General features: G+C 42.1%; 1 pseudogene; it reads left to right on the forward strand.

Annotated features, from left to right (window-relative positions):
* LOC112627025 overlaps nt 1-25,277 on the forward strand; it is an 81,988-nt pseudogene that overhangs the window by 27,581 nt on the left and 29,130 nt on the right.

Consider the following 25,277-nt stretch of genomic DNA (forward strand, 5'->3'; position numbering starts at 1 on the left):
ACCATAAAAGCAAAGAATGACTAAGAAAGTTTCAATGTATGGTTACCTAGGGGTAGGCAGGAAAAGGGACATAATTAGAGGCATAAAGGAAACTTCTGAGGTACCGGTAATATTCTAGGTCTTAAGATGGATGATAGGTACATAGCCATTCTTTTTTTTTTTTTTTTTTTTTTTTTGAGACAGAGTCTTGCTCTGTCGCCCAGGCTGGATTGCAGTGGCACGATCTCAGCTCACTGCAAGCTCTGCCTCCCGGGTTCACGCCATTCGCCTGCCTCAGCCTCCCGAGTAGCTGGGACTACAGGCACCTGTCACCACGCCCAGCTAATTTTTTGTATTTTTTAGTAGAGAATGGGTTTCACTGTGTTAAGCAGGATTGTCTCGATCTCCTGACCTCGTGATCCGCTCACCTTGGCCTCCCAAAGTGCTGGGATTACAGGTGTGAGCCACCACGGCTGGCCCAAGCCATTCTTTTATTCTTCTTCTTTATTATTCTTTTTAAAATGGCACATACACATATATACACCCTTATGGTGGTATGATATATTTCACAGTAAGAAAGTTTCAACAAGAAAAAACTAATAATTTCTGAATTAACTTAGAAATTCTCTATTGTAGTTGCAAAAAATACATTTTAAATAACTTTTTCATTTAGAATCAAAGCCTGGTTTTAACTCATATCTCAGAACACACTGAGAATTAGACATAGTACAAAATATTGCAATTAGGACCATGTTTTTGAGAGGTATGGGAGCCAGGCATCGTGGCTTATGCCTTAATCCCAGCACTTTGGGAGGCTGAGGTGGAAGGATCTCTTGAAGCCAGGGGCTCAAGATCAGACGAGGCAACATAGTAAGACCCTGTCTCTGCAGAAAATTATCAAAAATTAGCTGAGAATGGTGGCTGTGCCTGTAGTCCCAGCCACCCAGGAGGCTGAGGCAGGAGGATCAAGGCTGCAGTGAGTTATGGTTATGCCACTGCTTTCCAGCCTGGGCTACCCAGTGACAGCCTGTCTCTAAAATAAATAAACAAGTAAAAACTGAAAACAAACAAACAAAAAATACACTTAGTAAAAGTGTATTTCTTAAGGATATACTCAGATTGGGTAGGTTAAATATGGCCAGGTCTGATGTTGTTGGATAAAGCTGTATTTATACTGGGCTAATACATCTGAAAAACTAAACCTCCTATTTTCGTTGATGTTTCAGGAAATATGCTATCATGTCCAATAAGCCTTACATTGAAAATCAAATAAACCTGGTAATTGTTTGTTTGTTTTAGACATGATATTATAAAACTGAAGTTGTCAAAAAGAACAGTAGAGCCGGGCGCAGTGGCTCATGCTTATAATCCCAGCACTTTGGGAGGCTGAGACATGCGGACCACTTGAGGTCAGGAGCTTGACACCAGCTTGGCCAACATGGTGAAACGCCATCTCTACTAAAATTACAAAAATTAGCCAGGCGTGGTGGCACGTGCCTGTAATCCCAGCTACTTGGGAAGCTGAGGCAGGAGAATCACTTGAACCTGGGAGGCAGAGGTTGCAGTGAGCTGAGGTCATGCCACTGCAACCTGGGCATAATGAGTGGAACTCCTTTTCAAAAAAGTAAAAAATAAAATAAAATAAAATAAACAGAGAATTGCTTCACTCTTCAGCCAAAAGGTCTTGACTTTACTCTTGCAGATTTTAATAAAATACTAGTGAGGACTAAGCTCTGATTGTTTTTATCTTGCCCAAATTCCTAAGGGGTCTAGAGAGTTATGCCCTACAAACCATAAATTCTCATCAGATGAGTTTTATTTGACCCTATTATATTGTGACTGACTTTTGAATCTGATCTGGCATGAGACAAGAAAAAAAATCAAAATATTTAACCCCAAAATATATTTCCTTGCCATACCTTGAAATTTCCCTGCAAAGTCTCTTGTGGGGAAAATCCACATCCTATAGAGAATTCCCTTTCTCCTTTGTTTTCCTGCCTTCCTTTCCAGATCCAGGAAATTATCAACTAAGAGCCAGGCACCCTTTTAGGTCTGATAAGAAACATTTTACAACCTGTTCTCTGTCTGAAGTCTGCTATCTGAGAGCTTCCTCTGCACGATAAAACTTGGTCTCCATAATCCTCTATCTTAACCTGAACATTTCCTTTCTACTGATCCCACGTCTTCAGATAAACTCAACCGATTATCAATCAGAAAATGTTTACATTTACCTGTAGCCTGGAAGCCCCTGCTTTGAGTTGTCCCACCTTTCTGAACCAAACCAATGTAACTAATGTAGCCTCCACCTCCGGGGTTCAAGAGATTTTCCTGCCTCAGCCTCCCGAGTACCTAGGATTACAAGTGTGCACCACCACGCCTGAGTGATTTTTGTATTTTTAGTAGAGACGTGGTTTCACCACGTTGGCCAGGTTGGTCTCGAACTCCTGATCTCAAATGATCCACCCGCCTCGGCCTCCCAAAGTGCTGAGATTACAGGTATGAGCCACTACGACTGGCCAGCAATTCTCTGCTTCAATTCCTAGGGGAATTGGTAGATCCTCAGGAAATGGGACCTGAGAGGGTAGGCTCTGGGAATGGGGTAACAGATGACAGGGCTGGATCTCTCTTTCTCTTGATCTAGATTTTGACTACAGACATTCTTGTTATTCTACCATGGATTTGGGATTTCATATCAATCTGAAGCTAAATTAAGTTCTCCATAGAGTCATCTTATATCTGCCCCCTGTGAGATGCCAGAGTGTAAGGAGTGTTTTATGTACCCCTATAGGGGAGGGGGCACTTCAAAACCCACATATCAAGATAAAAGAGCTTGGCATGTGCTCCTGGAATCAGGAGGAATCAGGAACCTGTCATATGTCTGAAAATGTCTAAACAGGAGGAGGCTAAGTGAGGGGATGTGTGGTAGCAGAGTGAATAGAGTTGGTGTGATGGTTAATTTTCCATGTTAACTTGACTGGGCCACAGGGTTCCCAGATATTTGGTCAGATATTCTGGGTGTGTCTGTGAGAATGTTTCTGGATGAGTTTAACGTTTGAACTGGTACACTAAGTAAAGCAGATTGCCTTCCCTCACGGATGTGTGGGCTCCATCCCATCAATAGAAGGCCTGAATAGAACAAAGAGATGGACCCTCATGTGAGTAAGAGGGAATTCTTCTTATGTAATTGCCTTTGAGCTGGAACATCAATTTTTTTTCCTGCCGTTTGACATGAACTGAAACTTTCCTGGTTCTCGAGCTTGCTGATTATAGATCTGGGAATTTTTCAAGGTCCGTAATTGCATGAGCCAATTCCTTATAATCTCTCTCTCTCTCTCTCTGCACATACATTGTATTTTTTTTGGAGAACCCTGAATAATAAAGTTGGAAATAAGGGTCTGTGGGACAAACACACAGGTTTCCTATGGTATGCATGTGAGTTACATCAAAAAAGGCTAGATTCTGGTTGTCTTAAAAGGGACTTCACCAAAATGGTATTTCTAAAGAGTGGTGGTGGGCCATCTGAAGCTTCAAGCTGAGGTGATGTGGTTGGGGTGAGAAGTGGCAGAGAAAGCAGTTGTCAGCATGAATCATTTTCTATGAAAGGAAACTGGAAGTAAGAGGTCCTCAGAAATGGAAACTCAGAAAGTCCATTGCATCAGTCACAGAACAATGTCCTTGTCTTCTACTCCATCTTCTACATTGACTAGACCATAAAATAGCAGCTAGAAAATATGGGAGGTGGATTTGGAAGAAAGAATACCCCTACTGTATTAGTCTGTTCTTGCATTGCTATAAAGAAATATCTGAGACTGGGTAATTCATAAAGAAAAGACATTTAATTGGCACACGGTTTCACAAGTTGTACAGGAAGCAATGCAACATCTGCTTTTGGGGGAGGCCTGAAGGATGTCTTACTCACGGCAGAAGGCGAAGCGAGAGCAGGTGTCTACATGGCAGGAACAGGAGCAAGCGGGTACTGGGACAGCAACGCCACACATTTTTAAACAACTAGATCTCACTCACTAGAATAGCACCAAGGGGGATGGTGCTAAACCACTTATGAGAACCCGCCCCCATGATCCATCCAATCACCTCCCACCAGGCCCCACCTCCAACACTAGGGATTACAGTTCCACATGAGATTTGGGTGCGGACATAGATCCAAATAATATTACCCACTTTTCTGCCACTACCACACATCCACCCTAGCCTTTCCCTTTTTTTTTTTTTTTTGGCTTGCAAGTAGATTCAGGCCTGTGGATTGAATGAGGGAGAGTGAGGGCCTAAAAAGAAGTATTGAATCAAATGAGAATATAATGCTTTGATATAAGATGGCACAAGGCTTCTTTTTTATCATTTATTATTTTTTTCTTTTTTAAAAAAAACTATTTTTTAAAACTAGAGATGAGTTTTTGCCATGTTGCCCAGGCTGGTCTTGAACTCCTGAGCTCAGGCAATCCACCTGCCTTGGCCTTCCAAAGTGCTGGGATTATAGGTGTGCGCCATCACACCCAGCTGGCACTGGGCTTCTTAATATTTGCCTGTGACCAGAAAAGCTAGGTTCTCTGCCTAAAATTTCATCCAAGGACGGTTAAGAATAATTTGACAGAGACGGTTTAAAAGAGCAGTAGAGAGAGTTGCTTTCATTTGCCTCTGAGTCCAGCCCATTCAATGAACCAGTTACATGCAGTTAGCCAAAAAAGGAGCCCTGGTTATGCTACATTTTTGAAGTGCCAATTTGCAAAACTTCCATATAACTGCCATGACTATTGTATTCCTAAAATTATAATGGAGAGCTAAAAGTTCCCTTGAGATCTAAGCCCCGGGGAATTCTCTTTCTTCTTTTTTTTTTTCTTCAATGACTCTGCAATAGGCCAGTGAACTCATTTCCTGAGCCAATTAGATGATTCAAAGTTTCTCATCTTTCCCTAGCAAACGACTCAGATTAAAAAAACAGACAAAAAGTTTCTCATCTCCAAAATAGAGCCTTAACATTCTTTTCTTTTCTTTCTTAATTTGTTTCTTTTTTAGGCTAGTCAAGTGAAGCAGTGGGAGTAGAGAAGAAACAAAGAAATCTGTAATAGGTTGTGATCAATTACTTGTAAACATCACTGAGACCTGCAGCCTAAAAAATTCTGTAAGCAGAGGTTGGGTATTGCAGCTTTGTATGTATCATTGTAACAGTATATGTATCAAAATGACGTCAAGACTTAATGAACCAACAAGGTATGTGATTAACTCAGGGTGGTGGGAGTCTCTTCAAGAGAAGGCAGAGAAAAGAACAAGGAAAAAAAAAAAAGAGGGCAGAAGATGTGTTGGCAGGAATCTAAATCCCTTTCATCAAGTGAAAGAGACTTCCTTATGAGATGTAAATCCATTTGTCCCTAAGGAAAGTGAAAGTTATAGGGCTATAGCTTTCAAACACTGCTCCTGTTTCCAGAGAACAATACCTTTCCCGTGAGTATTCATAACAACCTCTCAGCTTTAGCAACTCACTGCTTTTTGCCAGTCAGCAAAGTTCTCTGATAAAATGTTGTCAGATCACCAACCCATATGCTGTAAACCACCTACCCACCCGCTCTGTTCTTCAACACTAATTTTCTTTTAATGTTGGTTTGTTTGGCGGGGAGGGGGAACAGGGAGCTGTTTTTATGATTTATAGCATCTGTTTGATCTACAAGATTTGGTTTGTTTAAATATTGAATCTGGAATTCTGAAAGCACTTGAAATATTTTGCAAATAAATGAATACCTTTTTCTTCAAATTGAACAGAAGGAATGATTTATCCCTTGGTTTCTTCTCATTTGCCTGAAAGTGGAGATCATGGAGAATCAGAAAACATCAAAAGGGGTAGAGCAGGGAGGGGGTACCTGTTATGCCAGCTTTGATTTATACAGTCAGAGTATAAAGCCTAAAACTAGATTAGATTAATAATCTAGTTTTGGTTTCCAAAGCAGCCTCTGCAATCTCCTAATGAATGGCAGAATTTCAGGACCACCAGTCTCATCTTGAATTTTCCACAGGATGCTACTTTCATATTCCCACACCCAAAATCTTTTCTTTCTTTTTTTTTTTTGAGGTGGAATCTCACTCTGTCACCCAAGCTAGAGTGCAGTGGCTCGATCTTGGCTCACTGCGAGCTCCACCTCCTAAGTTCAAGCAATTCTCCTGTCTCAGCCTCCTGAGTAACTGGGACTACAGGCAGGCACCACCACACCCAGCTTTTTTGTATTTTTGGTTGAGACGGGATTTCACCATGTTGACCAGGCTGTTCTTGAACTCCTGACCTCTGGTGATCCACCTGTCTCAGCCTCCCAAAGTGCTGGGATTGCAGGCGTGAGCCACCGCACCCAGCCACACATCCTAAATCTTTGCCCTTTAAAGGGACAGCTTCTTTGGCCTGCCTCCATTCTCATTTTTTAAGCTGCAGGTAAACTTCCCTCTTAACTTCTCACATGCAGATAAAACGCTAGTTGTTGCAGGCCAAAAGAGTGAGGGTCATGATCAACTCAGTATACCACTGGAGGCTATATGAGTAAAGGCAAACAGTTCTCATAAATGCAGAATGCGTCCCGCCCACAAGGAATGCTGAGGGCAGTCATGCCCCAAGTGCAGTGTTTCTTGTGATTAGGCACATCTGAAGCCTGTCAGCAATAATGTGAACCTGTGATCAATTAAGCAGCTGACCAATCGTTACCTCCTCCTCCCTGCCCTTTCTACCCAATAAATACGAAGGGCTGTGAAAGCTTAGGGCTGCTGCCTTTGCTCACTAGAAGCAGGGAGCTCTCTTCTTCTTTCCCAGATCCCTTCTTTAAAACAGTTTCTTTTGTCTTAAGTGTCTTAAGTTTTCATTTCTATGTTCATCCCCCTTCGTTCAGTCCTGTAACTATGGTCTTAAGTAGTAATAGTAACAGTAGTAACTGTTGTAGTGAGGGTCTCAAGTAGTAGTAGTGGCAGTCTGTCATGGCTAATGCCACAGCTAATGTCTTCTGGTCATTGTTTTTTTCAAAGTGGAAACATGAGAACTTCAGAATTATCAGTCATAATCGAGACCCTCACAAAGAGCTCAGTGGGCATTTTCTTTCGCATATCAGAAGCCCAAAGCCTGGTTAGTGTACATATTATTTTATCTCTTAGGGTCATATACTATACTATAACATCATTATAGTTTGTAGGTCTAGCCCAATGGAGTTGAAAGAAACTTTTCTTTTTGCTTGCTTTCATTTCAGTTTGGACAAGGGGTTGGTAACCTTTCTGGACTAAATGACAACAATGAAGCTATTGATGAGTTTAAGAGGTAGGCAGAGAGAAAAATGGAAAAGCAGAAAGTAAGTGAATTGAGTGAGAGTAAGAGAAAGAAAAGCAAGTAAAGAGGAACAGAAGAACAAGAGAAGGAAAAGAGAAATAAAGATGGGAGAGGAGTTTATGTAGAAGACTGGCATGTTGCCGGTATCACATGCAGGGGTTAGGAAAAACTCACTTTTGCCTTCAGAGGGTTCACGAAAATTAACTGAGAAAAGGCAGATTAAAGGAGAAAAGGCAGTTGGGTAAGGTGGCTCACACCTGTAATCCTGGCACTTTAGAAGGCCAAGGCAGGTGGATCACTTGAGGTCAGGAGTTTGAGACCAGTCTGACCAACATGGTGAAATTCCATCTCTACTAAAAATATAAAAGTTAGCCGGGCGTAGTGGCACTGTAATCTCAGCTTCTCGGGAGGCTAGGGCAGGAGAATCACTTAAACCCGGGAGGCAGAGGTTGCAGTGATCCGAGATCCTGCCACTGCACTCCAGCCTGGGCGACAGAACAAGACTCCACCTCAAAAAAGGCATACAAATTTATTGACATGCATGGGGGAAAAATCATAGAGTGATTACCCCAAATTCCCAGTGGGGTACAGAAGCTTATATGCCTGTTCTTTTTTTTTTTTTTTTTTTTCCCCTTTGAGGCAGGCATTAGCTTAAAAAAAAAAAAAAAAAAGGCCAGGCGAGGTGGCTCATGCCATATCCCAGCACTATGGGAGGCCAAGGTGGGTGGATCACCTGAGGTAAGGAGTTCAAGACCAGCCTGGCCAACATGGTGAAACCCCAACTCTACTAAAATTCCAAAAATTAGCTGGGCATGCTGGCAGGCACCTGTACTCCCAGCTACTTGGGAGGCTAAGGCAGAAGAATTGCTTAAACCCATGAGGCGGAGGTTGCAGTGAGCCAAGACTGTGCCACTGCACTCCTGCCTGGGTGATAGAGCACGACTCTGTCTCAAAAAAAAGTCCATCATGGTGTGGTTGCATTCCTTGGTCTTCTTTTTCGAAATAGATAAGACTTTAGAAAGGAATAAAGGTCAATTGTTTCTTTGGTAAGATGATTTCTTGATCAGGTTAGGAAACTTCAGAGTTCCTCCCTGACTTTGGAGTGGGAAAAAAACAAGACAAGGTTAGGAGGACTTTGATTCTGAGGCTTATTTCCAAGGCCTTTTAATTTTTCTTTTTCTTTTCTTTTCTTTCTTTTTTTTTTTTTTTTGGAGACGGAATCTCTGTCTGTCACTCAGGCTGGAGTGCAGTAGCATGATCTCGGCTCACTGCAACCTCTGCCTCCTGGGTTCAAGTGATTCTCCTGCCTCAGCCTCCTGAGTATCTGGGATTACAGGCAGACGCTACCTCACCCAGCTAATTTTTCTATTTTTAGTAGAGACGGGGTTTCGCCATGTTGGCCAGGCTGATCTCGAACTCCTGACTTCAGGTAATCGGCCTGCCTCAGCCTCCCAAAGTACTGGGATTACAGGAGTGAGTCACCATGCCTGGCCAGGACTTTTAATTTTTAAAAGCACTCAGCATGTCAAAGTGCCATATTTTGGGGAATTATTTTCTGCATCCCATTACACACATGCCAGGGAGATGACCCACTGCCTAATTTTAACGAATAAAATCATATATATCATACAAGATTTTTGCATGTTTCATAATGTGGAAATCACCAGAACATTTTATTTTCCTTGCTGCATTTGATATTTTTGGCCTCAGTCATTTTATTTTTGGAAGGGGAAGAGATATATACTTTTGGTTGTAAAGAAAATCACATGAAATGAGTATAAATAGTGTTGCCCTAAAGGAAAAAACTGAGGCAAAATTAATATAAGTAGAAAGTTTATTTGGCCCAAATTTGAGGACTGCAACCCAGGAGCATAGATTCAAGTTGCTCTGAATATATGCTCCTATTAGCAGCGGTTACAAATGGTTTTTTTTTTCTTTTTTTTTTTCTTTTTTTGAGACAGAGTTTCGCTCTTGTCTTGTCACCCAGACTGAAGTGCAGTGGCGTGATCTCGGCTCGCTGCAGTCTCCACCTCCCAGGTTCAAGGGATTCTTGTGCCTCAGCTTCTCGAGTGGCTGAGATTACAGGTGTTCGTCCGCCTAATTTTTGTATTTTTAATAGAAACGGGGTTTCATGATGTTGCCCAGGCTGGTCTCCAACTCCTGGCCTCAGGTGATCCACCGACCTCAGCTTCCCAGAGTGCTGGGATTACAGGTGTGAGCCACTGCGCCTAGCCACAAATGGGTTTTTAAAGGAAAAAAGAAGAGGCAGTTCCTAAGTTGTTTATCAATAATTTATGTTACAATAACAAGCTATTGGTTGGCTATACATTGTTCTTTGTATCACAAATTCCAGGAACATGAAGACAGTGGGTGAGGCAGCTGTCAGAAATATAATGCTTTTAAATAATTGCCCCTGGCTACTAAAAATACAAAAATTAGCCCTGCGTGATGCTGCACACCTGTAATCCCAGCTACTCGGGAGGCTAAGGCAGGAGAATCGCTTGAACTCGGGAGTGAAGGTTGCAGTGAGCTGAGATTACGCAACTGCACTCCAGCCTGGGGACAGAGCAAGACATCATCCAAAAAAAAAAATATATATATATATATATATTTGCCCCTGGGAATGGGTGCAGTGAGATGTGACTGAAATCCTATACTCCTGTCTCTCCAGGCCTGATGAATTTTGCATACTTCACATTTCTCAGGCTGCTCTGAGCTATTTTTCTTTCTCATTTCCTCCTTTTGATCAGAATGGTTCTCTTCTGAAAGCACTAATGATCAACATTTTAGATGTAAGTTTGTCCCGTGTTCCTGGGAAGACTCATTCTCAGATAATCTTGTCCCATGTCAGAGGGAATCAGCAGCAGTACTATGACTTAAGAACTTAGTGAAGATCCAAGGCTGAATCGGTTGGCAACAATTCAGGGATTGAACTGAACAATAAAGGGTGAGAGTAATGGAATCTTAGGCCGTTTACTTACACTGGAGTTGAGGCATGTTAGCTCATTTCTAAGCATCTAGCTATCATGATTATTTTTTTGTTATAAACTTTTGTAGTAGACTTTAGACATCTAGAAATACAAAGCATAATTAATTTAGGAATTTAAAATGTGACACGAATAAGGGCAGTTATCAACAAAACACCTTGAAAGACAAATATGAAAAGTATTCCTATTCCTGAAGGTAACCGAATGAATATTGTAATCTATTTCTTGTCCTGCTCTAAAGAACAAAGTATTGGAGATCTCCACTGAGGATGACATCCACTCAGGCAGGGCTGCCTAATAGTGTCCCTTCTAATGTAGTTGTTGGAACAAGTCCTTTATTTGATTCCTTCCTTCCTTCCTTCCTTCCTTCCTTCCTTCCTTCCTTCCTTCCCTTCCTTTCTTCCTTTCTTTCTTTTCTTCCCTTTTGTTCTTTCCTTTCTTTCTTTTCTTCCCTTTTGTTCTTTCCTTTGGTATTTTCCATTAAACAAAATCTCCAGGTTGGAGTCCATGATCTTTGATGTTTTTGTCTCCTGCTGGGAGCTTGCTGTTAAAATAATCCTTAATTAATTTAGAATTTTCAGTAAGAAACTTATAAGGCTTTGCAATAATGAAGAATATCACCTTGTTAGTGGAAAAACCAAACTCTGTAAAAGATTTTCAAGAGTTTTATTCTGAGCTAACATGAGTGAATGTGGCCCAGGGAAACACAACCTCAGGAGTCCTGAGAACTTGCACCAAAGTCTGGATTACTGTTTGGTTTTATATATTTCAGGGAGGCAGGAATTATAGGTGAAGACTTAAATCAATACATGGAAGGTATACACTGGTTCCATATGAAAAGGTGGGATACCTAGTCTGGTGTGGTGCCTCACACCTGTAGTCCCAGCACTTTGGGAGGCTGAGGTGAGCGGATCACAAGGTCAGGAGATGGAGACCATCCTGGTCAACATGGTGAGACCCTGTCTCTACTAAAAATGCAAAAATTAGCTGGGTGTGGTGGCGCACGGCTGTAGTCCCAGCTACTCGGGAGGATGAGGCAGGAGAATTGCTTGAACCCAGGAGGCGGAGTTTGCAGTGAGCCAAGATCGTGTCACTGCGCTCCAGCCTGGCAACAGAGAGAGACTCTGTCTCAAAAAAAAAAAAAAAAAAAAGAAAAGAAAAGAAAGAAAAGGTGGGATACCTTAAAGCAGGGGCTTACAGGCTATAGGTGGATTCAGAGATTCTTTTTTTTTTTTTTTTGAGACGGTCTCACTCTGTCTGCCAGGCTGGAGTGCAGTGGCCCAATCTCAGCTCACTGCAACCTCCACCTCCCGGGTTCAAGCAATTCTCTTGCCTCAGCCTCCCGAGTAGCTGGGACTACAGGCATCTGCCACCATGCCTGGCTAATTTTTGTATTTTTAGTAGAGACGGGGTTTCACCATATTGGCCAGGCTGGTCTCGAACTTCTGACCTTGTGATCTGCCTGCCTCAGCCTCCCAAAGTGCTGAGATTACAGGCATGAGCCACTGTGCCCAGTCAGAGATTCTTTAATTTGGAATTGACCAAAAGAGTAGGGCTGTGTCTAAAACTTGAAGTCAGCACAAAGGGACTTTTTTTTTTTTTTTTTTTTTTTTTAGACGGATTTTTTCTCTCTCACCCAGGCTAGAGTGCAATGGTGTGATCTCGAATCACTGCAACCTCCGCCTCGCTGGTTCAAGCAATTCTCCTGCCTCAGCCTCCCAAGTAGCTGGGATTACAGGCACGCACCATGACGCCCTGCTAATTCTGTCTTTTAAGTAGAGACGGGGTTTCACCATGTTGGTCAGGCTGGTCTTGAACTCCTGACTTCAGGTGATCCACCAGCCTCGGCCTCTCAAAGTGCTAGGATTACAGGTGTCACCCACTGCACCCGGCCAGAAAGGAATGTTTTAAGTTAAGCATGCTATGTAGCAAGATTGATGGCTTGCAGACATGACTTAACCCTTTTCTTCCATAGTGTAGGTCTTATTTATAATTTGATATCTTATTGCCACAGAGTCTGTTTTTTCAGTCTTATAATCTCTATTTTAACATTAATGCTGGCCAATTGTTGTGCCTAAACTCCAAAAGGGAGGGGATACAATGAGGCGTGCTTGACCTCTCTTCCTGTTTTGACTGGGAGTTCAGTTTCTTGTTTTTTTTTTTGTTTGTTTGTTTGTTTTTGACAGAGTCTTGCTCTGTGGCCCAGGCTGGAGTACAGAGGTGCGATCTCGGCTCACTACAAGCTCCGCCTCCCGAGTTCACGCTTCTCCTGCCTCAGTCTCCTGAGTAGCTGGGACTACAGGTGCCCACCACCACGCCCAGCTAATTTTTTTGTATTTTTAGTAGAGACGGGGATGGTCTCGATCTCCTGACCTCGTGATTCGCCCGCCTCAGCCTCCCAAAGTGCTGGGATTGCAGGCGTGAGCCACCGCGCCCAGCCCCTGGGAGTTCAGTTTTTAAGGTTTCTCTGGGGTCCCCTTGGACAAGAGGGGGTTCATTCAGTTGGTAAGGGACTTTGGATTTTATTTTTAGTTTACAACTTTTCTTTTTTTTGAATTGGAGTCTCACTCCATCAGAGTGCAGTGGCGCGATCTCAGGTCACTGCAACCTTCACCATCAGGTTCAACCAATTCTCTGCCTCAGCCTCCCGAGTAGCTGGGATTACAGGTGCCTGCCACCACACCCAGCTAATTTTTGTATTTTTAGTAGAGACAAGGTTTTGTCATATTGGCCAAGCTGGTCTTGAACTCCTGACCTCGTGATCCACCCACCTCGGCCTCCCAAAGTGCTGAGATTACAGGCTTAAGCCACCAAGTCTGGCCTAATTTACAACTTTTAAGGAGAGCTGGTTCATAGGCTCCTTTATCCAGGTGCATGGGTAGTCCTATTCCCATTTCAAAGGCAGAAAGCTGATGTTTTCCAAACAGGGTACAATGTAAGTTAAGCAAATGGAAGATCCTTAGGCCAAGGAAATTTAAAATTTCCTTGAAGATTTCAACTGACTTTTCATTATTCCGTGTATTCATTCTACCAGTCTGGAAGACTGAGTGATTTGCACAATGGAAATGCTAATCCATCCAATCTACATCATCTTTGACCACACAAAATAGTATTTCTTGCTGAGCATAGTGGCTAATGCCTGTAATCCTAGCACTTTGGGAGACTGTTGTGGGAGGATTGCTTGACCCAGGAGTTGGAGAGCAACCTTGGCAACATAGTGAGACCTCATCTCCACCAAAATAATTTTTTTTAAATAAAAAACCGAGATAAGATTTCTATAAACTTCTCATAACCACTGACTTAGAATTTTTTGCATTCTCTTTCTTTAGCTTTCTATGTTCATGTACTTTAATCCATCATTCTTTCTTTTGTCCTTTCAAATTAAAACAGCCTTTAAAAGCCTCTAGACAAAATTAGTTTTCCCGTAACAAAAACCTCACTCTCATACTTTCTTTATAACCTTCTTTACCAAAAATACATCCTTTTTTTCTTATACACTCTGTATACAGAATGGTTTCTCTTACATCTAGTAGTTTCATTTGCATGTATGAACTACAATTTTAACTTTTAGCAACCTGAATTTCTGATGGAAAACTTAGGAAGTAATTTTGAACTGTTTTATATCAATACTGGTAGATGGATGAAAACCATTTTATAATTTTTAGAAAGATATCTCAATTTATTTTTGTTTATTCACAGGTCTAAATATATTTAGCTTTTCTATACCATATAAAAATCTCAAAGTATATAGATTTAAACTTATATTTAATGATTAATGTTTTAGTATTTTTATTTAGAGATGGCTCAGACATTTCATGAACATCTACCACTTAATTAAAACATGACTTTGATATTAAGTTACTGAGGCTGGGCACAGTGGCTTATGCCTGTAATCCCAGCACTTTGAGAAGCTGAGGTGGGCGGATCACTTGAGGTCAGGAGATCAAGACCAGCCTGGCCAACATGGTGAAACCCCATCTCTACTAAAAGTACAAAAATTAGCCAGGTGTGGTGGTGCACACCTGTAATGTAATCCCAGCTACTTGGGAGGCTGAGGCGGGAAAATCTCTTGAACCTGGGAGGCAGAGGTTGCAGTGAGCTGAGATTGCTCCACTGCACTCCAGCCTGGGTGATAGAGCATGACTCCATCTCAAAAAAAAAAAAAAAAGGTTAAGTTTTTGAAACTTTGAGTCTTTTTACTGAAAAAGATTTTTGAAAAGTTCATTTATCAATTTTTCAAAAACTCACCACCATACAAATGAGTACACTGATAAACTTTTGTCTCTATTCATTTGACATACTCACTTTTAACAATTATGCTTGAATTGTTCATTAAACAAAGCTAGTCATCATCTCATGTTATTTCCGTGTTAATCATTTTTGTAGCCTGCAAATGTTAGGCAGTTACCACCTAAGCAAAAACCCTAAAGTTAAATACATGGGTATTTTGCTGATCCAAAGACATAGCTATTTTCATTAAACCAATAATATTAAAGTAGTCTTCTTTACTAAAGATTTACTCAAGTCATATGAACTGAACATTTTAGTTAGTTTCTATTTTGATTTAAGTGCTTACTTTTTTTTTGTTTTTTTTTTAAGACAGAGTCTCGCTCTGTCACCCAGGCTGGAGTACAGTGGCACGATCTCGGCTCACTGCAACCTCCACCTCCCGGATTCCAGAGATTCTCCTGCCTCAGCCTCCTGAGTAGCTGGGATTATAGGCATGCGTCACCATGCCTGGCTAATTTTTAATGTATTTTGAGTAGAGATGGGGTTTCACCATGCTGGCCAAGCTGGTCTCAGTCTCCTGACCTCGTGACCCGCCCACCTCCAAAGGGCTGAGATTACAGGCGTGAGCCACCAAGCCTGGCCAAGTGCTTACTTTTTTTTTTTAGAACCAATTAATTGGAGCTCTTTTGTATATTTTGATAGTGAAATATCCCATATGCATAATATAAACATACATAAGTACAGATTCTTTTTTTTTTTTTTTTTGAGATTGAGTTTCCCTCTTGTTGCCCAGGCTGGAGTGCAATGGCACCATGTCGGCTCACTGCAACCTTTGACTCCCAGGTTCAAGCAATTCTCCTGCCTCAGTCTCCCAGGTAGCTGGGATTACAGGCATGCACCACCACACCCAGCTTATTTTGTATTTTTAGTAAAGACGGGGTTTCTCCATTTTGGTCAGGCTGGTCTCAAACTCCCAACCTCAGGTGATCCTCCCACCTCAGCCTCCCAAAGTGCTGGGATTACAGGTGTGAGCCACCACACCTGGCTGAAAAATCATCTTAAACAAAGCCAAGGCTTATTACATAAACTTTAAGCCAATGTAGTTTAGGTGCAGACAGGGAGATGGTCTTACAAATGGACATTTCCTTTATAGATGTAATTATCTTTTATTTATTATTTCTTTTTTTTTCCAATAAGCCTTTTGTACTCCTAAATATCTTTTACAAAAAGTTTCAAAATGACTAGCTAAATGTCAGAAAGTTGCATTTTGGAGACTGATTTAGTTTGATAGGTAGTCTTTTCAATTTAATATTTCTTAATTAAATTACTGACTTTAGGGTGGAGCCCTTTAATGAACAGGGCAAATAAAACATTTGTTGTTTTTAGGGCCTAATATTTAAATATGTGAAAAGCAGGCACAGCTGGAAGGTAGAGCGTCTAGATCTCCAGAAATCAAGGATTCCACATTTACTTTGAATCCCTGATTTCTCCCAAAAGGGAAATGTCACGAGACCAGGCCGTGCAACATTTCCACAGTGCTCCTCACTACAAAGACATTCCCCTAAGGCTGGTGGGCAACCCAGCACTCAGCTCACTATGTGGTCAGCTCATCCTCCACAGGAGCCTTATCCCTTGGTGGTGAGTGTTTCCATAGCTTCCAAGTGTTCAAATAATGTCTCTCTTACCTAAATGTGCAAATAAACAAGCAGCTCACTGCAGTAATTACCATTCACTGCAGCTGCTGTCAGTCACTTCTGTAGGTTTCACCAGTGACTTGCCAGCTATTACACAAACAAAGATCAAGTTCTCCCTCACAGTATAAAGTAACCCTTGGCATTCCTAAAGCCAAAGAGATCAGAAAACTCAATGCAGAAGAAAGCAAAGCTTTAGACCTGTGAGAAATCTGCCCATGACTTTTGAGACTTCATGAGAGACAGAAGACCTCCCAAAAGGGGAGAGGGTGGCATATTTTTCTGTGTTCCTTGAGAGGTCTCAGGGCTGTTAGGTCTCATACATGGTATTGAAGATGGCAAAAGGAAAGAGTAGCAGAAGTGGAAGGGAGTGAAAGAACAAGTCCTGGAGGACCCAACTGAGGGAATTTTGTTTTTTTTTTGAGACAGAGTCTCGCTCTGTCGCCCAGGCTGGAGTGCAGTGGTGAGATCTCGGCTCACTACAACCTCTGCCTCCTGGGTTCAAGTTATTTTCCTGCCTCAGCCTCCCGAGTAGCTGGGATTACAGGCACGTGCCACCATGTCCAGGTAATTTTTGTATTTTTAGTAGAGACAGGGTTTCATCATATTGGTCAGGCTGGTCCTGAACTCTTGACCTCAGGTGGTCTGCCCGCCTCAGCCTCCCAAAATGCTAGGATTACATGTGTGAGCCACTGCGCCCGGCCTTAGGGAGATTTTAAGCTATCTAAAAGGCCAGTGAAGTTTTACAGTTTTTTCTCAGCAAAAATCATGCCAACAAAATAGGAAACAGAGGGAACCAACCATTTTTTAAAATCAGGTTTTTAGTATATTAACAACAACAAAAGACAAACCCAGAAACAGAATACAAAAGAGGAAAAGCAGAAAGACCTTCTTTATTTTTCACAAAGGAAGTTATAGTCTGAATATCAGTTTTTAAGCTAACTTCCAGCCATTAGAACTCTTTAAAAAATATTTTCAAATCTTTTCTTATCAAATTTCAACCACGACAAACAGTAAGTATGTCTTTCGGGCTGGGCGCGGTGGCTCACGCCTGTAATCCCAACACTTTGGGATGCTGAGGCGGGTGGATCGCTTGAACTCAGGAGTTTGAGACCAGCCTGGCCAATATGGTGAAACTCTGTCTCTACTAAAAATACAAAAATTAGCTGGGCATGGTGGCACAAGTCTGTAATCCCAGCTACTTGGGAGGTTGGGGCAGGAGAATTGCTTGAACCCGGGAGGTGGAGGTTGCAGTGAACTGAGATTGCACCACTGCACAGCCAGGGTGACAGAGCAAGACTCTGTCTCAAAAAAAAAAAAAAAAAGGTATGTCTTTCTTTCAGTTTGTCTGGTTCAACTTTTTCCAACTGTGGACACAAATGAATTATTTTACGTATTTCAAAGGATCCCCCCATTTTAGCCATTGATGTTTATGACCATTCCAGGTTATGTGAGTCAATTTTCTTAGATATTTACAAGAGGATGCGCCATAAGCGTTGTGCCTAAAACCAGTTGGTGTTTCTAAAGGAGGCTGTCCCTTTAAAGAGTGCTCAGATTTTGAAGCTTGATTTCCCGTAATTTAGGGACTTTTCAAAATTGATCAAGGCCAGAAATATATTTTGGGTCAAAGTGTGCTGCTTATGAGCATAAATTACCCATATGCATGTTTTGGTTTGAAATCAACAGAAATTGGTCACAAATGAAAATACAAGTCCAAATTATAAGTAATAGAAAGCAACTGCAGTTCTAAAAGCATGCTATAGAATTCTAGGCCAGAAGAAGTGAAACCACTGGTGCTAGAGTACCCATATGACCTCTAACTTGAACTTTTTGTCATGAGGTAGAGGCAGAGAAGGCAGAAGTCCTCTGCATAACTTTGTGCCCGACTGTGACCTGAACCTTCTGCTTTGAGGCCAAAGAGCTGTGAGGAACAAGAAGCAGGCAGCTCTCTGCAGAGCTTTTTACCTGAATGTCCTATCCAGAGAGAGTGACTAAAGTCCTCATTCTTAAAGGAAAGAGATGGTTTGCAGAACAACTTAAAATCTAGACTGCAACTGAAAAGAAAGGAAGGTTCAGATTCAGAAGAAGTCACCCCCAACATGTGGTAGGACCTCCAAAAATGGAGAATGCAATGGGTTCATGCTGGTACCAAGCACTGATTTCAGAGAGAAACACAAGGTGGTGGTGGGAAGTCACTCTGAATCCTGCCGACCAAAAGGAAAAAACTGAGGTAAAATTAATAGAAGTAGAGAGTTGATTTGGGCTGAGTTTGAGGACTGCAACCCAAGAGCATAGATTCATGGTGCCCTGAATATTTGCTTTGATTAGCAGCAGTTACAAGTGGGGTTTTAAAGGAAAAAAGAAGAGGCAGTTCCTAAGTTGCTTACCAAGAATTTACATTAAAATAACACAAGATATTGATTGGCTGCTGCACATTGTTCTTTGTATCTCAGATTCCAGGAAAATGAAGATAACGGATGAGGCAGCTAGTCAGGAACAAAATGCTTTTAGTCAATTGCCCGTGGGAATGGGGAATAACTGAAGTCCCATACTCAAGTCTCTCTGGGCCTGATAAATTTTACATACCTCACACAGCTTAGAGTGCTCTGGGCTGTTTCCTCTTCTCAGTAGTAAATAAGAAATTTAGTCTAATGCCTGGTGTACAGTAAGTGCTCAGTAAAATGTTAGAATCCCTTCCCTTTGAAATGATAGATACAGCTTTTCCTGTGGAGGAAAAATGAGCAGGAGAAAAACAACCACCACCAGCATAACAAATGGATAAAATTTATAAATGATTATGTAACTTTTATCTGTAGATTTGAAACTCTTTCTCTACCGTGAAACTGCCATTGCAAAATTATAACTGAGAATATAATCACAGTGAAAAAAATCTGACCTGACTGACTTCATCTTCCTTCTAACCTCCAAGTTGTTCTTGCTCATTCCTGGACATAGGCCAAACTAACTTTGGGAGAAACTTAGTTTATAGTTTTAACTTATTATTATTTTTTTTCTGAGACAGAGTCTTGCGCTGTCACCCAGGCTGGAGTGCAGTGGCACGATCTCAGCTCACTGCAACCTTCACCTCCTGGGTTCAAGCTATTCTCGTGACTCAGCCTCCCAAGCAGCTGGGACTATGGGCGCACATCAGCACACCTGGCTAATTTTTGTATTTTTAGTAGAGACAGAGTTTCGCCATGTTGGCCACACTGGTCTCGAATTCCTGGCCTCAAGTGTCTAGTTTAACTTTGAAACAAAGACAATAACAGCCCTTTCCCAAAACAAATCCCTTCCTGCCTGGGGACTAGACTGCCTTTGTGAGATTAACAAAATAGCCACAAGATTAGATATTATGGTTTAGGAGTCATGCAGCTGGAGGCTACAACATTTTGACCCTTCCCAAATTTTTCCTGGAGATAATATCACTATTGTAAAACTGAAGATCAGTGCTCAAAATATTTTGTAGACCCTGCACTTGACAGATCAGCTGGCACCACCCAGATGGATAAATTGGCTCATCTGATCTTATGGCCACCACCCAGGAAGTGACTCAGCACAAGAGGACAGCATTGACTCCCTATGATTTCATCTTTGACCCAACCAATCAGCACTACCAACTCACTGACCTCTCCCCACCAAATTATCCTTAAATACTCCAATCTCTGAATTCTCAGGGAGACTGATTTGAGTCATAATAAAACCCTAGTCTTCAATACAGCTGGCTCTGTGTGAATTAACCTCTTTCTCTATTGCAATTCCCTGTCTTGGTAAATCAGCTCTATCTAGGCAGCGGGCAAGAAAAACCCACTGGGCAGTTACAAATCTGGGGGCTTGTCCAGGATCACCCTTGTGGCTACCTGCCTGTGGCTCAGTACCCAACTCCAGCAATGGATCCAGAGGCCAGCCCAAATGGCCACTTAGTTCTCCTGGATTCAGGGCTGATTCTGGTACTGTCTCTACCAGTGGAATGCTGCTGACCCAATATGCATGGATTTAATTGCAATAGAGAAATAGTACTGGGGAGACTGATTTGAGTAATAATAAAACTCTGGTCTCCTGTACAGCTTGCTCTGCATGAATTACTCTTTCTCTATTGCAGTTCCTCTGTCTTGATAAATCAGCTGTATCTAGGCAGTGGGCAAGAAGAACCTGTTGGGTAGTTACAAATTTGGGGGCTCATCCAGGATTGTCCTTGTTTCTACCTGCCCACAGTTTGGTAGCCCCCTACTAGTGATGGATCCAGAGGCCAGCCCAAGCAGACATCTAGTTCTCTTTGACTCTGGCATGGTCTGTATTGGCATCGCATTACTAGCCCATGGTACATGGATTTAATTGTGATAGAGAAATAATCGTGGGGAGACATCCCATAACTGTAGCCTCATCACAGGGTATCTGTAGCTCCACCATGGGATGTCTGTAGCCTCATCACAGAGTGTCTGATTTGATGAGTATTCTAGGTGTTGCCAACAACCCTTTCCTTCTCCTGATTTGTTGGCCTCAATGAAACGGCTGCTATGTATAATCCCATCATGGGGTGCCTGTCTGTAGCCCCATCATGGGGAGTCTGCTCTAATTGGATGGGGATTAGGGGACATATTTAGAGGAATACTCTTGGTTTGTAATTTAATCTGGAATTTCTGTCTGGAAGGACTTCTGCTTGACTTTTTTGTTTTATGTATTTGCATGTGTAAGGAGATCTCTGAAGAAATTGCTGATGAAAGTCCAACAGGCTCTTGTAGTTTGTCTGGTTGGTCACATTTGCTGAAACCTGGAGGAATTGTTAGTGGAAGCTCAACAGGCCTGACTCAGGGTGACTGTCTGTTCTTCTGGAAACTGCAGAGAAAAGAAACTTGGAAACCTTGTATGCTGACAAAAAGGGACATAATTGGATATGATGGTTATTTTACCAAGGTTTTGAAATGTTATGCTTTCAAATGTAAACAGACTGCTTTAAGGAATCAAAGTTGACTTATAGAGCCAATAAAAGCCCTGCAGGAAAGCTGGCCTCATACTTTGTCTACACAGTGTCTGTGCAGGGCTCCTGACCTGTGGTAAGTAAAGAATGTCACTTTCTGAAAGACCAGGGATCCCAAGTTATCTTGGGACCTGGAGAGGAGGAAAATTCATCTAACTCATACAGGTATATTTGCAGGCATAGATAAATCCATGGATGGGCTTCAAGGCTTTAAAAAGTATAATCTGAGATTCCTTATGGAACAAAGTTTCAGCAAAGCCAATTTTTATTTTATTTTATTTTACTTTATTTTGAGACAGATTCTCACTCTGTCACCAGGCTGGAGTACAATGGCTCAATCTCAGCTGACTGCAACCTCCAACTCCCTGGTTCAAATGATCCTCCTGCCTCAGCCTCCTGAGTAGCTGGGATGGTACCCACCACCTTGCCTGGCCAATTTTCGTATTTTTAGTAGAGACGGGGTTTCATCATGTTGGCCAGGATGGCCTCGAACTCCTGACCTCTGGTGATCCACCCGCCTCGGCCTCCAGAGTGCTGGGATTATAGTCATGAACCGCCACATCTAGCCTCAGCAAAGCCAATTTTAAAAGGAGCCTATATGGCAAATAATTATTCTTGCTGCACTTTATACAAATAATCAGACCATGCATAATACAACTAAAACTTATTTTGCTTTAATAAAAACGGCAACTGTAGAGAGAAAAATTATGTTTTAGAAAAAAATAGTACACCTATTGTTAGTTGTTCTCGAGTTTTTATTATTTTCTGCAATTTGGACTAAATCCTAAATTCTTCGTGGGCTATAAGTCCCCAAACTAATGCTTTCAAATCTTTACTTCTAAAACTAGGATTTGCGTTTCTTATCCTAGGACTCATTTACCTTATAGTATGCTAGTCACTTAAAAGGTGTACTAAAACTGTAGATGAGAATACTGAAGCCTTTGTCATGTAAACCTTGGAACCCTAGCCCAGTCCCTATGCTCAGAAAGCTGCAAAGTGGTTCCACTCCTCTCACCTTGGGGATAATTCCTATTCCCACTACGCTCCCTTGTCAGCAGGAAGAAACCAGTGCAGCTTTTGACCTTTTCCCATCTTCCTAGACACACCTTTAGAATAAGGTCTTATAAAACCCAGACAGAGGGATTGAAATCACCATTGCAAAACTATAACTAAGAATATGATTACCGTGAAGGAGATCTGACCTAACCAATTCCATCTTGCTTCTAAACTCCAAGCTGTCCTTGTGCATTCCTGGGCATAGACCAAACTAACTTTGGGAGAAACTTAGTCTATAGTTTAACTTTGAAACAAAGACTATAACAGCACTTTTCCAAAATAAACCCCCTTTCTGCCCGGGAACTAGACTGCCTTTGTAGGACTAACAAATTAGCCACAAGGTTAGAAATTATGGTTTAGGAGTCATGCAGCTGGAGGCTGCAAAATTTTGACCCTCCCCAAATTGCTCCTAGAGATAACATCACTTTGTAAAACCGAAGATCAGTGCTCGAGATATTTTGCGGACCCTGCACTTGATAGATCAGCTGGCACCACCCAGGTGGATAAACTGGCTCATCTGATCTTGTGGCCTTCACCAGGAACTGATTCAGCAAAAGAGGACAGCTTCAACTTCCTATGATTTTATCTCCAACCCAACCAATCAGCACTCCTGACTCACTGTCCCCTACCCCCCAAATTATCCTTAAAAACTCCAAATTCTCGCCAGACGCGGTGGCTCACGCCTGTAATCCCAGCACTTTGGGAGGCCAAGGCAGGTGGATTACGAGGTCAGGAGATCAAGACCATCCTGGCTAATGCAGTAAAACCCCATCCATGCTAAAAATACAAAAAATTAGCCAAGTGTGGTGGCACGTGCCTGTAATCCCAGCTACTTGGGAAGCTGAGGCAGGAGAATCACTTGAACTCGGGAGGCGGAGGTTGCAGTGAGCCGAGATGGCGCCACTGCACTCCAGCCTGGACGACAGAGCAAGACTCTGTCTCAAACAAAACAAAACAAAACAACACAACAAAAAACCCTCCAAACTCTCAGAGAGACTGATATGAGTAATAATGAAACTCTCGTCTGCCATATAGCCTGTTCTGCATGAGTTCAAGTCTTTCTTTATTGCAATTCTGCTGTCTGGATAAATCAGCTCTGTCTAGGCAATGGGCAAGGTGAACCCATTGGGTGTTTACAGCTACTTCTTTTTCCAGCTCTGTCAGCTAATAACAATAATAACTGATTTGAATTTTTCCTCTTCTGCTTCCTCTAGAAGAGTTGGTATTCATTTTGCTTTGGTGGGGAAGAGTGAGGTGTTTTCACAGAACCATTTTATGCCGTGCTAAGGAGAGTGGACTTTACTGTGCAGGCTGAGGAGCTGACAGCGTTTTTCAAGAGGGGAAGGTGGGAAAGTCTTTTAATTTCAGAATGACCCATGTGGTGTAGAAGTGGAGAATAAAAGACTGAGGCTCTAGGCTATAAATCACTTACTTGCTCAATAGATATGTACTGAGTGTCTACTCGGAGTTAGGCACTAGAGTTATCAGGTCTCTGACCTTTTGGGGCTGACTGCATAGGAGTCTGTAGTCTCACAGGTGCTTCGGTATATGCTATGAAGGAAAAGAATAAGTCTTATGACGCTCTGAGGACATGATAGTTGACCCCGAGAGTAATTAAGAATAAGTCAGATGAGAGGAAATAAGGATCAAGGAAAGACCTCATTCAGGAAGGAGACACTTGAGCATACTTACATGCTGAAGGGAAGGATGAGGTAGAGAAGAGGGAGGAGAGGAGCGAAAGACAGATACAAAAGAGGGGATCATTCATGAAGCAAGAACCCTCAGAGGGTAGAGGCAATAGAAAATAATTAGCCTTGGGCAGGAAGAAGGTTACCACTTGCTCTGGGGTAGGATGAAAGGAGAGAGAAAGCAGAAGTTTATAGACGAAGGATAAGGTATAGAAGAGTTTTCATGTAATGGTCTCATGTCCTCTGTGTAGTAGGAGGATAAGTAGCTGCTGAATATTGGGGAGCTGAAAGAGTAGAGGGCTTGAAGAAAGAGGTATATGGGTTGAAGTGGCTCCCGTGGGAGACCAGAGGGAGCCACAGCTGATTGGTCTGGCTCTGTTCCGAAGGCTCTCATGATTACTCTGATTTTATATTTTAGACTCATCTCTCATCCCTCTGAGGGATGCCCCCATAGTGTTTCCTTTCTGCCTTTAATTATTGCATTTTCCAAGGGATGCAGTAATGACAGACAGCAGCTGTGAGGACAAGCATAGGAGAAAGAATTTTCCCATTACACCTGTGCCTCCTCCACAAAAGAAATAATACATTTATGCAGGCCTGCTTGCATCCATCCCTTAAGTGAAACCTGATAATGAGATTGGTAAAAATGAAAAATCTGACAATATTGAGTGTGGGTGTCAATGTGGGCAAAAAGGAACTCTTGTAAGTTGCTGGGGAAGTGTAAATTGATACAAATACTACAAAGAACAATTTTGCAATATTTTGTTAAGTTTAAATTGCCACAACCTGTATATGGGTACACATAGACCTTAGAAAATTGTTTTGTAAACTATAGATGGAGACCCCAATAGTGGGTCTAGAAATCAATTTAGTGGATGTTAACTAGCAATTTAAATAACATAGATTTAGCCAGGTGTGGTGGCTCATGCCTGTAATCCCAGCAAATTGGAAGGCCGAGGTGGGAGGATTACATGAAGTCAGGAGTGCAAGACCAGCCTGGCGAACATGGTGAAACCCCATATCTACTAAAAATACAAAAATTAGCTGGAGGTCGGGCACGGTGGCTCGCCCCTGTAATCCCAGCACTTTGGGAGGCTGAGGCGGGCAGATCACGAGGTCAGGAGATCGAGACCATCCTGGCTAACACAGTGAAACCCCGTCTCTACTAAAAATACAAAAAATTAGCCAAGCGAGGTGGCAGGCGCCTGTAGTCCCAGCTACTTGGGAGGCTGAGGCAGGAGAATGGCGTGAACCCGGGAGGCAGAGCTTGCAGTGAGCCGAGATTACGCCACTGCACTCCAGCCTGGGCGACAGAGCCAGACTCCATCTAAAAAAAAAAAAAAAAAAAAAAAAAAAAAAAAAAAA

Source organism: Theropithecus gelada, chromosome 6, assembly GCF_003255815.1.
Source record: "Theropithecus gelada isolate Dixy chromosome 6, Tgel_1.0, whole genome shotgun sequence".
Taxonomy (NCBI): domain Eukaryota; kingdom Metazoa; phylum Chordata; class Mammalia; order Primates; family Cercopithecidae; genus Theropithecus; species Theropithecus gelada.